The sequence below is a fragment of the Lactuca sativa genome, chromosome 7 (assembly GCF_002870075.4).
Source record: "Lactuca sativa cultivar Salinas chromosome 7, Lsat_Salinas_v11, whole genome shotgun sequence".
Taxonomy (NCBI): domain Eukaryota; kingdom Viridiplantae; phylum Streptophyta; class Magnoliopsida; order Asterales; family Asteraceae; genus Lactuca; species Lactuca sativa.
Window position 1 is genome coordinate 47,251,674 of NC_056629.2, and position 19,347 is coordinate 47,271,020.

The following is a 19,347-nucleotide window of genomic DNA, read 5'->3' on the forward strand; positions in this document are numbered from 1 at the left end:
GAAGTATTTTATATAAACTACGTGCTATGTGTGGTTATTGTCTGAATACTTGCTGTCTATGCTGGATGAACGTTTTATACATGTTTTAAAGGATTTAAACTGTATACGTATTTTATATATATGAATATGTTGGGAATGAGATGGGTAGATGAATGATGAGAGATAGAAGTTGATGTGAGTATACATTGGCAACTATAGACTTAGTGCCTATGGGACGAACACTACATTGGCAGCTATAGACTTAGTGCCTATGGGACGAACACTGGTAGCTATGGACTTAGTACCTGTTAGACGTTGGTAGCTATGGATTTAGTACCTGTTAGGAATTGGTAGCTATGGACTTAGTACCTATTAGTTAGACGCTGGTAGCTATGGATTTAGTATCTGTTAGGAATTGGTAGCTATGGAATTAGTACCTATTAGATAAACACCGGTAGCTATGGATTTAGTACCTGATGAGTAGAATATAGCAGCTATGGAATTAGTGCTTTACGAACGAACATTGGCAGCTATGGATTTAGTGCCGGTCCTATAACCCTGGAAGTAAGGGAATTCGTAATAAACGAATGCAGGATAGATGACTCTTAGGATAAATCCTTAAGAGTAAAGAAGATAATGGGGATGGGTAATTGGGTTGATTGTTTGATTGTTTAACATAATAATTGTATTATAATGGGTTGAAAACCCTATGTACTCACCAGGTTTCCCAACCTGACCCAATCAGTTTATTTATATCATAGGTGTTGATATGAAGTCACATTACACTGAGAGATTTAAAGAGATGTAGATCACTAGTGTAAACAAATGTAAGTTCTGTTTATGCTCATGTTTCTGTATTAACGATGACATCCCAAACGTTTTAAGATGAATAAAATTCGTTTCTTCGAAAATGTTTTAATAACGTATTCATCGTGTTTTTCTGGGAACAAATTCCGCAACATTTTTATTAAAAGAAGAACTCTGATTTTTATAAAGCATAAACAAAATCGGTCTTTTCTGGCCGTGAAAATGGGGATGTCACACATAGACTCCAGGGGAGTATCGAATGAATGATATGCATGGCTCAGTTTAACAAAAGGAAACACAGACCCAGACGGTATCAAATGAACGATACGGCTAGCAAGGTCTAAAAAAAAGAATAGAGAGACCCCAGACAGTATCAAATGAACGATACAACTAGCAAGGTCTAAAACAAAGAAAAACAGACCCCAGACAGTATCAAATGAACGATACAGCTAGCAAGTTCTAAAACAAAGAAACACAGACCCCAGACAGTATCAAATGAACGATACAGCTAGCAAGGTCAAAAACAAGGAAATACAAACTCCAGATAGTATCAAATGAACTAAACAGCTAGTAAAGTCTAAAACATCCGTTAATCCTAAGTGGGTTGTCTCGAAGTACAATGTTGATTCTCGTTACCTTAAGGCCATGAATTATAAGGTAAACATGGAGATACTCGTAACCATACTGATTGACACTAGAGTACTTGACGCCCTGCAAGCGTCGGAATAAATGTGACATTTGTCACCCCTTGGCTTGGTAGGCCGAGGACTGTAGCTAGCAATCAGTGTGCGGGAGTGTCAGTCCCATATAGATCTATACACACAATGCCCACTCTCCCTCCAGGAGACTCTGGTTACCAACTTGACAACGGGGAAACCAGTGTCCTGAAGATGTATCTCGTATTATGAATTCTATTAGAGGCGCTGGAAATAATGATATAGACTCACGAATGAACTAACTGTAACATCCGGATTTTTCAGGTATTATATTTTATTCTTTATTTTTGGAAGTTGTGAGGAGACTCGGCGAGTTGGTGTTTAAACTCGCCGAGTATGGTCGCGGATTCGTATCCGAGTTCACAGTTGGACTCGGCGAGTTCATGAGTGGACTCGGCGAGTCCATGCTGGTTAATGAAACCCTAATTTCCAGGGTTTCAGACCTATTTAAAGGCCCTTAGGGCCGTCATTTGCGGCCACCAATCCCCAGAGAAAAACCCTAAGAGATCTAGAGCATTTGTGAGGAAGGAGAGGCCATTCTTGATCCTTTTGTTGGTGTTTTTGCAAGAGGGAGGTGACCAAGTCAAGAGGAGGCTGAAGGAGGTGCGATTTTGGTGATTTCTGAGTTCTTAGAGACCATATTGAGGTATTTTGCTCGGACCTTCTTCAGTTTTGGTGTTGATTCTTAGTGTTAGGGTTTTCTAACCCTTTTTGAGGTTGGATAAGTGGAGCATTTGGTCCCTTCTCGAGTCTATGTCTTGGATCTAGACCAAAAGAGGTCCAGAGACCTCAACCCTTGGAGCTTTATGAGTCATTTTGGGAGCCATGAGCTTGGGATGTCATTTTTGGGGCTAAATCACCAAGTTAGACCATTTAGACGTTATATGAGTGTCAAGGTCTGAACTTTACATTATTATCATGCTTGGGAAGGCTAGATCTATGAATGTATGGAACCGATCTGACCTCAGGAGGCCTATGGAGTTTGTGCATGGCATGAACTCGCCGAGTCCGAAGAACAGACTCGGTGAGTAGGATGAGGGTTTCCCGTAAATCACTCAGTGAGTAGACTTGCCGAGTTGGGGAATAACTTGGTGAGTCAGGGAGAGTTAGGGGGACTAGAGTAGGCAGAACTCGCCGAGTTGTTCTTGAGACTCGGTGAGTTGATTCGGGGTGGCCCCGCGATTCATGCCAGGTGTAACTCGTCGAGTCAGGGGAATTACTCGACATGCCAAGAGAGGGACTAAGAGAGTCAGTGGACATGTGTAGACTCGCCGAGTCGCCCAAGTACACTCGACGAGTCGGGTCAGAGTTTGACCATTGACTGTTGTTGACTTTTAGGGTTGAGTATAGTGGTATTTATGAGAGCATTTACTTTGTGTGATTAGGTGGAGGTTGGATCACATTTCTACCGAGTCAGAGACTTACTAAGACACCTGAGGTGAGTCTTCTCACTATACGTTACCTAGAGTGGTATTATGTGTGGACCAGAGGGTCTTATGTGTCATGTATGAGATTATGTGCTATGTGTTATATGTATGTTGTATGATGTTATATACCGGACCGAAGGGTCCAACGATACAGACCAGGCCGGATGGCCCAACGAGCTATGACCGGACCAGAGGGTCCAACGAGCTATGGGACTGGAGGGTCCCGTTGAGGCACATCGACCAGAGGGTCGTATTATAGCCTCGAGTGGCGTATGTGTTGTATGCGGTATTTTGGGGAACTCACTAAGAATTTATGCTTACAGTTGTTGTGTTATGTGTTTTAGGTATCAGTGATGAGCGCGGGAAGGCGCCGACATGATTCGTACACATGCACCTCGGAGTTTATATATTCTGATCTTGGGGTTTTGTACTGATACAATGTTGATACAATGTTTTTAAAATGATTGTGAATGATATTTTATGGTTTTTCAAAAGTGAAAAATTGTTCAAATTTTTACGGTGTTACAAGTTGGTATCAGAGCCTTTGTTTGAGGGATTCGGATGCATTTTCGGGCGTATCTGAACTCAAACTGAGGATTTGAGGAAACTTTTGATAAGGAAGTAAATTTTTTTGAAAAGAGTAAAAAAAAAAAAAAGAGTTTTGAGACAAACAGAGCAGAGCCGTGTGTACGATCAGCCAGCGCCCGAATGGTGAATCCCCAAAAGTACCCTTACATTAAGTGTTATGAGATAGGTTATGTTACATTATGCATGCTAGAGTAGGCTAGGTATACATATTAGGACTAGAGTGGCCTGATTTGTGATGCCTTAGCCTAGGAGAGTTCTGCTACTGAGATGCTTTGAGAGCGAGTAGATAGCGGTTAGGAGCTCATGAGAATAGAGTACTTGTAATCCAAGATCCAAGGAGGAGGACTTGGAGTGAATGCTGAAGCGGTGTGGTCAGTAGTATTGGGCCCGTAATACTGAAGACACTGGATCAGTGGGCATTCCAAGTAAGAATCTTTTGGACAACGGAGGACGAGTAGGGTTGCGTCATCGAGTATGAGTATGCTCGATCGAGTCTCTGCTAATTTTTGTTATATTTCAGAGGCATCATGGTTAGGACTCGACACACACCTGAGAGCAGTGGTGTCAGCGACGAGGAGATCCATCGATTGATTCACGAGGAGGTGGCTGCTGCCATCCGGGCTGAGATTCCTGAGATGTTTGGGGACATCAAGACCACATTGATTGAGACTTTTGATGAGTGGTATGCAGCGCTGACTGAGGCTACTGTAGCTGCAGCTACTGCTAATGTTGATGCTGCCAGACCTCAGGGAGGTGACTCGTTGTTGTTTCGGGAGTCCAGCAACACAAAGCCACCAGAGTTCGACGGGACGCAGGACCCGATTGCCTCTATGAGATGGATCTCTGACATCGAGGGATGTTTCTATACGTGTTCTTGTCCAGAGCACTTGAGGGTTCGGTTCGCCCTAAACCAGCTCCGCTTGGGAGCGAAGGATTGGAGGAACTTCGTGAGGGCGAACTTCACTTTGGCTGAGATTTCCGAGGTGACCTGGGAGAAGTTTACCGCTATGTTCAGAGAGGAGTATGTTCCCCCAGTGGAGAGGGAACAGTTGATTCAGGAGTTCTTGACCCTCAATCAGGGTACTGATTCTGTGGCAGTGATCACCAGGAAGTTTCATGAGAGGGAGATGTTTTGCCCTGAGCAGGTGTCTTCTGAGCAGGCTCGTATGAGCCGTTATCTGAGAGTTCTGAGGAGAGATATTCAGGAGTTCATGGCGAACTCGACTTACCGGACATTTCTTGAGCTCCAGTCAAATGCCCGGAAGAGGGAGATTGAGTTGGAGACTCAGGCCAGGGAGGAGGCCGAGTCACAGAGGGCGGATCGGCGACCGACTCAATCTTAGCCGGCAGCCAAGTGGGCTAGACCCGCTGATTCGAGATCTGGGGGTGCGAGGGCCGCACTTGTGGGAAGTGCGGTAAGAGTCACGAGGGGTCGTGCAGGGCTGGAGTATGCTACAAGTGCGGGAAGGAGGGGCATATCACGAGGGATTGCCCCAAGGGATTTTCGGTTTGCTTTCATTGCAACCAGACCGGCCATTGGAAGGCCGAGTGCCCTCAGCTTCTTCAGGGGTCAGCGCAGGGATCTGCGCCTACTGCTAGGGCTACCGAGGTTCTTCCGGTGAAGGCCGAGGCCCCGAAGGCTCGTGGGAGAGCATTTCAGTTGACTGCGGAGGAGGTCCGCGCGGCGCCCGATGTTGTGGCTGGTATGTATTCTCTATTCATCTTTATTTGAGTTGAGTTTTTATGCTTATATGATGATGTGCGTAGGTACTTTTCTTGTGAATTCTGTGCCTGCTTTGGTATTATTTGACTCGGGTGCTAGTCGGTCGTTTGTTTCCATAGCATTTAGTCAGCTCATTAGTATCCGTCGAGAGGCGTTGGATCGACCTCTGCGAGTTTTCATAGCTGATGAGCGAGCAGTGTATGCTTCTGATGTGATTCGAGGATGTGTCCTTGAGATCTTCAGTGTGGAGTTTTTGATAGATCTGGTTCCGATCGCGATGGGGGACGTGTGTGTTATAGTGGGTATGGATTGGTTGAGTCGATATGGAGCGGTGATAGACTGCGAGCGTCAATTGGTGACGATTCGAGACTCTAGTGGGGGAGTTCTTACGGTGTACGACGAGGGTACACGTACGGGGTCAGCATTTTGCTCGGCCGCCAAAGCGAGACAGAGTCTACAGCAGGGCTGTAAGGGATTTGTGGCTTATGTGATGGATGCGAGGGTTGATTCAGAGAGACCGAAGTCAGTGGATGAGGTCCCGATAGTGCGTGAGTGTTCGGATGTGTTTCCAGAGGAGTTGCTGGGTGTGCATCTGGAGAGGCAAGTAGAGTTCGGTATTGAATTGGTTCAGGGAGCTGCGCCTATCGCCAAGGCGCCTTATCGCCTTGCGCCTCCGGAGATGCAGGAGCTATCCTTGCAGCTCTAGGAGCTGCTGGGGAAGGGGTTTATCAGGCCGAGCAGTTCGCCATGGGGGGCGCCTATTCTTTTTGTTAAGAAGAAGGATGGTTCGCACCGGATGTGCATTGATTATCATGAGTTGAACAAGCTAACGATCAAGAACCATTACCCGTTGCCGAGGATCGATGATTTGTTCAATCAGTTGCAGGGAGCATCTTGGTTCTCCAAGATCGATTTGAGGTCTGGGTATCATCAGGTGAGGGTGCTGGAGGAGGACGTCCAGAAGACAGCATTCCAGACTTGTTATGGGCATTACGAGTTCGTGGTGATGCCTTTCAGACTCACCAACGCACCGGCGGTGTTCATGGATCTCATGAACAGAGTGTGCAGACCGATGTTGGATCGCTCAGTGATCGTGTTCATCGACGACATATTGGTGTATTCGAGATCCAGAGAGCAGAATGAGGAGCATTTGAGGGAGATCCTCGGAGTTCTGAGATCCGAGAGGCTTTATGCCAAGTTCTCCAAATGTGAGTTCTGGCTACGAGAGGTTCAACCAAAATGGGATATTGGTCGATCCGGCCAAGATTGAGGCGGTCATGAGGTGGGAGGTGCCGAGATCACCCACCGAGATCAGGAGCTTTCCGGGTTTGGCCGGCTATTATCGGAGATGTATTAAGGATTTCTCCACGATCGTCGTTCCACTCACCAAGTTGACCCGGAAGGGTGCTGCATTTTCTTGGGGTCCAGAGCAGCAGACCTCGTTCGAGACACTTCGCCAGAAATTATGCGAACCCCAGTGTTAGCCATTCCGGAAGGGATGGAGGATTTTGTGGATATTGTGATGCATTGATATCCGGATTGGGAGCGGTGCTTATGCAAAGGGGGCATGTGATAGCATATGCATCGAGGCAGCTTAAGCCTCATGAGTCGAGGTATCCCACTCATGATTTGGAACTAGGAGCGGTAGTGTTCGCCCTCAAGATCTGGCGACATTATCTGTATGGGGTTTGGTGTACGATATACACGGACCATAAGAGCTTGAAGTATTTGATGGATCAGCCCAACCTGAATATGCGCCATAGGAGGTGGTTGGACGTGGTCAAGGATTATGATTGTGAGATCCTGTACCACCCGGGCAAGGCTAATGTTGTAGCCGATGCACTGAGCCGTAGGGCGTAGGGCGCCCCAATGCGAGATGTTTGTTTGAGATTGACAGTGATGACCCCGGTGTTGGATGCTATTCGTGGGGCCCAGGCTGAGGCTGTGAGGCCAGAAAGCCAGAAGAGAGAGCGAGTTATCAGGCTGGTATCGGAATTCGTTATCGATAGCCGGGGACTTATGACATTTCAGGGTCGGATATGGGTACCGTCCATGGGCGGAACGCGTACCATTTTGATGGAAGAGGCTCATCGATTGAAATTCTCGATCCATCCCGGGGGCACTAAGATGTATTTGGACCTGAAAAAGGAACATTGGTGGCCCTGTATGAAGAGGGATGTCGCATGGTTTGTAGAGAGATGCTTGACCTGTCGCAGGGTTAAGGCCGAGCACCAGCATCCACATGGTAAGCTGCAACCATTAGAGATTCCCGAGTGGAAATGGGAACAGATTACCATGGATTTCATCACCAAATTGCCAAGGACCGCAAGGGGTGTCGATGCAATTTGGGTGATTGTGGACAGGTTGACGAAGAGCGCTCACTTCCTGGCCATCAGTGAGAGCTCTTCCGTAGAGAGGTTGGCAGAGATGTATGTGAGAGAGGTGGTATCGCGGTATGGAGTGCCGATCTCGATTGTCTTAGATTGAGATGTACATTTCACTTCCAGATTCTGGAAGAAGTTTTATGAGGAATTGGGTACGAAACTGCATTTTAGTACCGCATACCACCCGCAGACTGACGGGCAGAGTGAGCGGACGATTCAGATGCTCGAGGACATGCTCCGAGCATTTGTGTTGGATTTCGGCGGGAGTTGGGACACGTATTTGCCCTTGGCAGAATTTTCTTACAACAACGGCCATCATTCGAGCATTGGCATGCCACCCTTTGAGCTGTTGTATGGGAGGAGGTGTCGGACCCTTATTTGCTGGGGAGAAGTAGGGTAGCGTGTGATGGGTAGTACCGAGATTGTGCTTCAGACGACAGAGCAGATCCAGCAGGTCAGACAGAGGTTGTTGACCGCTCAGAGTCGTCAGAAGAGTTATGCAGATAGACGCCGGTTCGAGCTCGAGTTTCAGGTCGGCGACTTCGTACTCCTAAAGGCCTCTCCTTGGAAAGGAGTGATTCGATTCAGGAAGAGGGGCAAGTTGGGGCCCCGATATATTGGTCCTTTCAGGGTGATCGCAAGGGTAGGCAAGGTAGCCTACCGTTTGGAGTTACCAGCAGAGTTGGGTCAGATTCATGACACTTTCCACGTGTCGCAGCTGTGAAAGTGTATAGCCGACGAGTCGGCAGTGGTGCGATTAGAAGATATTCATGTGAATGCGAGCCTGAATTATGTAGAGAGACCGGTGGCAATTAGGGATCGGAAGATCAAGGTTTTGAGGAACAAGGAGGTGCCCCTGGTCCAGGTCCAGTGACAGCATCGGAAAGGGTCAGAGTTAACTTGAGAACCGGAGCATGAGATGTGGGAGCAGCATCCAGAGTTGTTTGCAGAGTGAGACTTCGAGGGCGAAGTCTGATTCTAGTAGGGGAGAATTGTAACATCCGGATTTTTCTGGTATTATATTTTATTCTTTATTTTTGGAAGTTGTGAGGAGACTCGGCGAGTTGGTGTTTAAACTCGCCGAGTATGGTCGCGGATTCGTATCCGAGTTCACAGCTGGACTCGGCGAGTTCATGTGTGGACTCGGCGAGTCCACGTTGTTTAATGAAACCCTAATTTCCAGGGTTTGAGACCTATTTAAATGCCCTTAGGGCCGTCATTTTCGGCCACCAAACCCCAGAGAGAAACCCTAAGAGATCTAGAGCATTTGTGAGGAAGGAGAGGCCATTCTTGATCCTTTTGTTGGTGTTTTTGCAAGAGGGAGGTGACCAAGGCACGAGGAGGCTGAAGGAGGTGCGATTTTGGTGATTTCTGAGTTCTTAGAGACCATATTGAGGTATTTTGCTCGGACCTTCTTCAGTTTTGGTGTTGATTCTTAGTGTTAGGGTTTTCTAACCCTTTTTTAGGTTGGATAAGTGGAGCATTTGGTCCCTTCTCGAGTCTATGTCTTGGATCTGGACCCAAAGGGGTCCATAGACCTCAACCCTTGGAGCTTTATGAGTCATTTTGGGAGCCATGAGCTTGGGATGTCATTTTTGGGGCTAAATCACCAAGTTAGACCATTTAGACGTTATATGAGTGTCAAGGTCTGAACTTTACGTTATTATCATGCTTGGGAATGCCAGATCTATGACTGTATGGAACAGATCTGACCTCAGGAGGCCTATAGAGTTTGTTCATGGCATGAACTCGCCGAGTCCGAAGAAGAGACTCGGTGAGTAGGATGAGGGTTTTCCATAAATCACTCAGTGAGTGGATTTGCCGAGTTGGGGAATAACTCGGTGAGTCGGGGAGAGTTAGGGGGACTGGAGTTCAAGGCAGAACTCGCCGATTTGTTCTTGAGACTCGGTGAGTTGAGTCGGGGTGGCCCCACGATTCATGCCAGGTGTAACTCGTCGAGTCAGGGGAAGTACTCGACGTGCCAAGAGAGGGACTAAGAGAGTCAGTGGACACGTGTAGACTCGACGAGTAGCCCAAGTGCACTCGACGAGTCGGGTCAAAGTTTTACCATTGACTGTTGTTGACTTTTAAGGTTGAGTATAGTGGTATTTATGAGAGTATTTACTTTGTGTGATTAGGCGGAGGCTAGATCACATTTCTGATGGGTTTTGGTCATAAGACATCCTATGTGCTCATACAAACCCTAATGCTTGGATCTAGGTTTCTCTATTGTACATGCAATGTTATCCAAGGCTATAAACCCTAATTCTAGCATATGGGAATCAATATTAACATATAATTAGGTTTAAGATATTACCTTGATTGTTATGTAGCAATAACAATCCCAAATCTCCTTGAATTGACTTTGGAAGGCTTAGAGTCACAAGTGTCACTCCGCTAATGGCTCACAAACACCATAAGCAAGAGGATGAAGAGGAGAGAGGATGGAGGCTGCCTAAAACGTGTTCTAACCCTAGAAAAGAAGTTCCCCACGTTTTTTAGCCTTAAGGGTTCTATATATAGTGAGGCTATTAGGGTTATCTAACAGGGAAACCCTAATTTGGTTGCTTAAGCCCTAAGCAACCCATAGACTCCTTTAATCAAGCCCTTGGACGATTTCCTTATGGGCTTCCCATAAGAATTCGTCCACCTCTTGATTTAAGACAATCCATGGCCCAAATTGCAATTATCTTATAATTACAATTCCAGTCCCTTAAGTTTAATTAATCTCTTTTAGACACAAAACTAATTACCAATTAATTATTAACTAATATTAATTAAACAATATGATTTCTCCTTTAATATATTATTCCCATAATATATTAATAAATCATATTTAATCCTTTCTCTCCATAATTCATCCTATCAGGTTGCTTTGGTGAAGGCAACCCAAAAGGACCATGCACCATCGGGTCAAGTACATACCAAAATAGTTGTGGACTTAGACACTAATCCAACAGTCTCCCACTTGGATAAGTCTAATAACTATTATGCGTGTGACTTCATATCCTGATCTACAATCGTAGCTTTCCAAAGCCGCTGTCAACTCTGATCCTATCAGATACGCGTGTCCTTTAGATAAGGCATCATATATTCCTCCATTATAGATATCATATGAGATATGATTTCAAATCATTCTCTTTGTACTATATCTCGATTCCGATTTATGACGACTGACTAATTGAGCAAATCAAATTAGCCCTAGCCCGGCCGAGCATTTATGTTTGTCATCACAAAATCATCGAGGGGCCCAAAGATATCGCTTTTATCCTACTTTGGATAAAAGGAACGGATAAACTTTGATACAATGCTTGCTTGTACTCACTAACCAAATCACACACAACAATATGTTTTATAACACCAAGTTACTAGTGCGTTTACATATTATCAATGTGCAACCGATTTGTAAGATACAACTCACACATCTCGGTTTCAAGAATATAAGATGTTATCGTCTCACTAACCACTTGTGATACAATCCATGGAGTGATCCAAGTGAGCGTGGGTTTAATCCAATGCTCAAATCATATTCATAAGCACTCATGAACGTTGCAGTAAACATTTGCTTATGTCTAATACTCTTTTAGATAATCCACACTCCAATTCACGACAGTCTTCATTCATATCTACTTCCAACATATGAACGACTGTGGCCCGTTTGAATAATTCGATTATTCTTAATAAACTCAATTATTCTGGAAGTCAAAACATGCAAATGTGAAACACAAGAATAATACTAATCCCATATGGCCTCAACCCTTTAAGCATAAATAAAATACTTTTTATTTCTCACCATATTGATTACTCATTATTTTTCGTTTCGGGTAATCAACATCTTACTTGAATTACAACACTTGTCCCATGCTCCTAGCATGCACACAATGTTTACCTATGGTTCTTACTTTGTGAAATAGATCACATTGAACACATTTCCAATCATTCTCATTTCACAACACCAAATCCTTTTCATAAGTGAAAGAATATCAAATTCTTGCTACTTATAGAATATGCTAGATTCTAACATTTTATGCAATGATCTCTTTTGTAATGTCACTGCACCAAAGTCACAAAGACTATTGCCAATGATATTACAAAGTCTTCTATCGGAGATTTTTACAAGACAATTCCTTAGATATGATGTCTCTCATTCAAAGTACATTCCTTTGAACATCCTTTTTGCATAAAAGTTTCTAATCTAGACATAGATTTTCAATATTCAATTCCCAATATGGACACGCTTCCATATTTTCCATATGACAACTCATTCTTAATAGAATCTTATCTATTCGTAATGATGTCGATAGGGTCCATCCAATATGGAGACATTTCCATAATTTCCATATGACAACTCATTCTTAATAGAATCTTTTCTATTCATAATAATTTCGATATGGTCCATCCAATACCATGCTTCCAACTACTCACAAGCGACCAATCCTCGTCAAACTTTGGATTGTCTTTTGATAGTTGTTTAATTATTTTAGTCAAAACCAATTCTAGTCCCTTTTCCCTCTAAATACGCTCGACATTTGGAAAATTTTAGAATGGTCAAACATTAAAGCATTTGAAATCGATCCTATACCCGAAGCGTATGGTACACGGCGCATAATGTTTTATTTGCTATGTTCTCAAAATTCAAATTGTGAAGAGGAATGCCGTAATCATAATCGAAATTTTAAGAACACACTATGTACCCTGGACTAAATTTATTAACATTTCTCAACCTAATCCTTTAGATTTGAAATGAAGCATAATATTCTCTCCCTTAATTATAGCAAAACAACTTTACAACCCTTACGACTTTGCAAGATATAACTCTTGTTTTCTATAATTAATATTGCCAACTTGCAATACGTGCCTTAATAATCATACAATCATAACATTTATGCTCCCACTATCATGATGATTATTATAAACATAACACTTATGCTCCCACTAGCTTCGACATGTATTCATAAACATCTTAACTTTCAGAAAAACAATGCTTATTGAATTTCTTAAGTTCATGTTTCTCATACTTAGTGCTTTGATAATCTCTTATCAAGGCTTCTTGAACTTATACACCTTTGCCTTCGATAGTTCATATGTGTGTCTAAACACTTAAGACTAATTGCCAAATCTCACAATTCAAATCATGGAAAGGGATACCATAACCATAATCGAATTCGAGAATGCAATTTTACGATCACTATCTTCTTAAAATCTTTCTTAGTGAAAGCATTTCCTCACAATCATTTTCACGAAGGAGGAAATCTTATGACACTTAGATTTAAATGGTGTATGTGATCCTATCCATGTGAATTTGTTAAAACCAAAGTTTACGACAAATTCAAACTCATATGGACCGAACTTTCTTAATCTTGATTTCTTGCCTTATGGTAGCACAGTGCCCACCACGTCTTCCAAGTAGTTAAGCATCTCACCTTTTCCTATCAATGTACTTTCCATTGATCAAGGTCCTTGCCTTTTATGCATTCAAATGAGAACTCATAGGACTCACATGCATAATTAACTCGATTGGATTGGCACAAAAAACAAAATAATGTCAACACGATAGGTTGTAAACCTCAACTCGTGTGCTAGTGATGATCGATAAGGTTTATTTGATTTGTTCTTGAAACCTTTCAAGACCATTAAGACTCCCACTGACTCCTTAACATATAAGATTCTCTTGTCAAAACATTTCTTGACAAACAAATATTCAAGAGTTAGTGTAGCTTTTATCAAGACTCTTCATAAATTGGTTCTAGTTGGTCTTTGTCTTATCCAAGACATCACAACTTTCCACATATGATGAATGTTATAAACCTTTAATACTTTTCCACTCAATGTCACAATCTTAACTCTAAGACGTGTTTTGGAACGAAGCATGACTGACTTCTTGATTTAACCATTTCTTCAATCCTTGATTCCTCTTCTTAAACATACAATTGTACTAAGACTCACTTAGAGGATCAATTGAGATATGGTTCTTAATCATTAAGACCTATTATAAAGCATAAAAGCTACTCTCCCTTCTTCTTAGAATGGAGAAACTTTTATCTTTCTGCCTACTTGATTCTTCTTATTCGTTTTGCTATTGATTTAAACCTTTTTAATCCATTCCGAATTACACTTAATCTTGTAAGTATAATTACATTTACTAAATCTTTAGTAAATCATTACGAATATCTTTGTTACTCTTATGGTGGACTTTGACCAACACGCAACTTTGTGTGCTCGATCTCCTAGTCCTTCACTTGACACTTTGTCAATGAATTAGTCTAATTTCCAAATATGAAATTTCTCATTCATCATGCAACCAAGTTGCGTGATTCCAAATTTCTGTCCAATTGAAACTTGGGCGATGAGAAACTCTCGCTATTTGGTAAATTCTCGAGTTTCCATAAATAACATAATAAGAACCAAATCCATTATTGCTAATAATAGAAACATTTTAACATCAATTTTTCATACACGCCATTGCAAGGATAATATAAAAATCAAAATTTATTTTATGCGGAAAAATTTGTCCTTACAATGCAACTCATTGAAAAACTTATGTTAATACATATTTCTTAGCAATCTAATTCTAACTCTAAGTAGTAGCTTAAGAATCTAATCTTCGAGAAATGCGATCGAAATCCATTCCTTCACAGTTAGATTCTGCTCACTTCTTCCTTTAAGCTCCTTTTCTTTTCTTCGATTCTACAAAACATCAATTGTAATCTTATCACATTATGTATTAAGAATCTAGAATAGAAGCTTAAAAGAGTTAGTTAGTGGATTTTACCTATATTAGAGCCATACGTTTCGACTCTCCCATCTCTTAGATCTCTTAGGTAAATGGGGCAGCTTCGTCTCCAATGCCTTTTCTCTTGGCAATAAAAGCAGATTGACTCTCTTGGAACAAGACATGGAACTACTTCAGACATTGCCTTTCTCTTATGATCAAACTTTTTGATCATAGCATGTCTTTCGTTGCCATTGTCTATATCCATAGAGGTCTTGAAGACAGATTCACCAATCAACTTTGCTTTTCTATTGCGCCAAACCATTGCTGATTCAGCAACAATAAGCATATAGGTGAGATCTATAAGGGTCACGTCGTGGTTCATCATATAGTACTCTCTTATGAACTCACTATATGAGTTAGGAAGTGACCGAAGAACCCAATCAACAACCATTTCCTCACAGACAACGGATCCCAACATTCTTAACCTATCAATGTGTGACTTCATCCCTAGGACGTGTGCACACACCGACTTTCCTTCTTTATGTTTACTTGCCAAAAGGGCTTGAGTGATCTTGAACTTTTCAAGCCTTTGAACTTGTGGGTTAGGAAGAATAATTGGAGGAGGAAGAGGAAGTGAAGTATGATCTCTTGTTCCTCGATCGAATCGTGGAATATCATCTTCATGTGGAATGCTTGTTCCACGGGATTTGGGAAGACCATAGTTGTCAAACTTTGACATCTACAAAACGGGAGAAAACAAATTCAAGTTAGTTGATAGATTGAGTCCTTAGTAAATCACCCAAATGCGATACTAAGGCTAGGACCCAACACAATACTCTACAACTCGGGAGAGGGATGCCGTAACCCTAATTGCAGAATATTTGAAGGTAATTGAATGACGATTCACTAATTTCCACCACGAAAAACGAAAAAGAAATTAAGTTTTAAATCTATGAAAACTCCTAGATCCTTTGAGATTCATTGAACTTTCAATGGCATGTTTAAATCTCGATATGCCCCTCTTGTTTGTGACTGGGATGCCGAGGATCACAAAGCGGGTGTGAATAACCATGCAAACTTACATGGTGCCCTCACATGTTACAGTCACCTATTCGATGTGCCGGTAAACCACACACGCTCCACCGAACTATGACAAACATTGAGTCACCCTTTGCTACCTTGGACTCGGCGAGTTCAGCCATGGACTCGGCGAGTCCAGCCTCCAGAAACCCAAAAAACGAATTTTCCAGTTATACAATGCATCAATACAATTGAAACCAAGCTAGGCTCTGATACCACTGATGGGTTTTGGTCATAAGACATCCTATGTGCTCATACAAACCCTAATGCTTGGATCTAGGTTTCTCTATTATACATGCAATGTTATCCAAGGCTATAAACCCTAATTCTAGCATATGGGAATCAATATTAACATATAATTAGGTTTAAGATATTACCTTGATTGTTATGTAGCAATAACAATCCCAAATCTCCTTGAATTGACTTTGGAAGGCTTAGAGTCACAAGTGTCACTCCGCTAATGGCTCACAAACACCATAAGCAAGAGGATGAAGAGGAGAGAGGATGGAGGCTACCCTAAAACGTGTGAAACCCTAGAAGGTTGCTTGTTTTCGTTTTTGGTCCTTAAGGGGTCTATTTATAGTGAGGCTATTAGGGTTATCTAACAAGGAAACCCTAATTTGGTTGCTTAAGCCCTAAGCAACCCATAGACTCCTTTAATCAAGCCCTTGGACGATTTCCTTATGGGCTTCCCATAAGAATTCGTCCACCTCTTGATTTAAGACAATCCATGGCCCAAATTGCAATTATCCTATAATTACAATTCCAGTCCCTTAAGTTTAATTAATCTCTTTTAGTCACAAAACTAATTACCAATTAATTATTGACTAATATTAATTAAACAATATGATTTCTCCTTTAATATATTATTCCCATAATATATTAATAAATCATATTTAATCCTTTCTCTCAATAATTCATCCTATCAAGTTGCTTTGGTGAAGGCAACCCAAAAGGACCATGCACCATCGGGTCAAGTACATACCAAAATAGTTGTGGACTTAGACACTAATCCAACAATTTCTACCGAGTCAGAGACTTACCGAGACACCTGAGGTGAGTCTTCTCACTATACGTTACCTATAGTGGTATTATGTGTGGACCAGAGGGTCTTATGTGTTATGTATGAGATTATGTGCTATGTGTTATATGTATGTTGTATGATGTTATAGACCGTACCGAAGGGTCCAACGATACAGACCGGGCTGGAGGGCCCAACGAGCTATGACCGTACCAGAGGGTCCAACGAGCTACGGGACTGGAGGGTCCCGCTGAGACACATCAACCTGAGGGTCGTATTATAGCCTCGAGTGGCGTATGTGTTGTATGCGGTATTTTGGAGAATTCACTAAGCATTTATGCTTACAGTTGTTGTGTTATGTGTTTCAGGTATTAGTGATGAGCGCAGGAAGGCGCCGGCATGATTCGTACACACGCACATTGGAGTTTATATATTCTGATCTTGGGGTTTTGTACTGATACAATGTTCATACAATGTTTTTAAAATGATTGTGAATGATATTTTATGGTTTTTCAAAAGTGAAAAACTGTTCAAATTTTACGATGTTACACTAACTCCTTTGGAATTCTCGTACTAGAAAGAGTAAATAGAACCTTCTAACAATTCCTATAATAGTTATTAGTGTCTCTGGTCTATGAACATTGACTGGAAGGATGCCCTTGCTACCCAAGGGAAATGAACTGGTCGATGGAAACCTTTATGTCTATACATGTATACATGATATATAACTAATGTTTAAACGACCTTCGGACGGATAACTGATACCCACCAGACCACATCCAAACGAGGAAAAGGAAATAGGGCAAACTAGCCTTCCTTAGTCTTTTAAACATTATTTATATAACTATACAAATACAGGCATGCATTTAACGAAAAGTCTATGATCGATGAATCGAAGTATGCCCTTGCTACCCAAGGGAAATGAGCTGTTCGATGGAAACATTTATGTCTATACATGTATACATGATATACAACTAATGTTTAAACGACCTTCAGACGGATAACCGATACCCACCATACCACCTCCAAAAGAGGAAAATGAAATAGGGTGAACTAGCCTTCCTAAGTCTTTTAAACATTATTTATATAACTATACAAATACAGGCATGCATTTTAACGAAATAAAAGCATAGAAGAAAACTCTGATGAAAAGTTTGGAAAATCTTTACACATGAGAAATTTACAACTTGATGTCAATTTGTAAAACAAGTTTTGAAAACCTTTGGAATTCTTTGAAGAACCTTTGGAAAACCATTAACAAGAGTTGAAAACGAGATTGGAACATCTTAAGCTGGATAAAACAGTTATCATGCAAAAATCTATTTTGCTACGCAGTTATTAATCACATAAGATTTATATAATAACTGTACAGTTCAACTTGTATTCCCCCCTATAAAGGCAGTTAAAATCATTTAAAAGGTCAATTAATGGGTATGAACTCACCTGTCGTTGGCGATTCGGATGAATGGACGGTATAGGATGCTAAGTGTCAAGTGAGGACTTGACCACACACGCGAATCCTATTTAACATCTAATGATACATTTAAGTATCCAATTAGTCATTTAATAACTAATTAAGAAAGTAATGATGTACTACTACATAAAAACACTTTGATACAAGTTCTAGGAATACCAAGGGTTGCATTTAAGGTGCGTATGGACTCCCATTGGAGTTTACTCTTCAAATAATGGCCCTTATGGGTGTTTACAGTTTCAAGACCACTTCCCCCATGAGTTTACGGCCGTAAACTCATGGTAGTGGTGTCATGGGATGTTTAAAGGTCTTATCTCACTCATAGAATCATGCAAGAGTCGAATCAAGGGCTAAGGAAGTGATTTGGGGCTCAAAATGGACACAATAGGGAGTTTACGGTTCTTGGACCACTCCTTGAGGAGTTTATGGCCCTAAACACATGAGTTTACGGTCTTAACTCATGTTAGTCCATTTCTTTTGTGCTTTGGTGGTTCTAGGCTATGTAGGCAAGGTTCTAGTCACTTATATGAGCATAGGAAGGTGTTTAAAGGCTCTTAAACACCTTGGAAAGGTGTTTATGGTTTTGGGAGACCTTCCCAAACCGTAAACTCACATGTTGCTCATTTGGGCATGTTTTGGTGCATCACATGAAGGATTACAAGGCTCTAGGCACCCATGGAAGCTTTTGGGGGTGTTTGAGGGGCAGTTTAACACCCAAAAAGGTGTTTATGGTCCTTGAAGATGGGTTTACGGTCCAAGAATGTTCTTAGACCATAAACTCATGTTTACTCCCCAAATGTTAAGATTTTTGGTGTTCTAAGCTCATATGTGCAAGTCCACAAGTCATATCTAAGCCCTAGGAGTGATTTAGAAGGGTTTTGGGGCTTCAAAACCCCACTTATGGGTGTTTACAGTCCAAGAATGTTCTTGGGCCGTAAACACAAGATTTTGCCACTTTTGGATGTCTTAAACACGAATTTGCATGTTAAATGAGCTAAACAACAAGTTAGGTTAGATCACTTACTAGTTTGGGGCTTGAAAGAGGCGATTTTTGACCAAACCCGATTTGTAGAGAGAGAAAGTAGAGAGAGAGAGAGAGACTCCTAAGGTGTGAAAAGGGTTGGAATGAAACCCACTCAACCCTTATATAAGGTGGGGTTTATGGCCTGGTTGGGGGTCCACCCGACACCAACCGCGAACGGGGTTTTTTTTTCGACTACCGTTAAACACGACAATTTTTAAAATTAGACCGCCTTATTTTCGGTTTGCTTGACGAATATTATTTAAAATATTCCAATGGGTTTAAATCCGGTTAAAAGTATTTTTGGGATAAATTTGGCTAATTTTTGACGTACTTAATTTCGACGTTAAAACTAACGGAAATTTTTGGATTGTCACAACGTTGAAGTCCACTACCACATCGTAGCAATCAT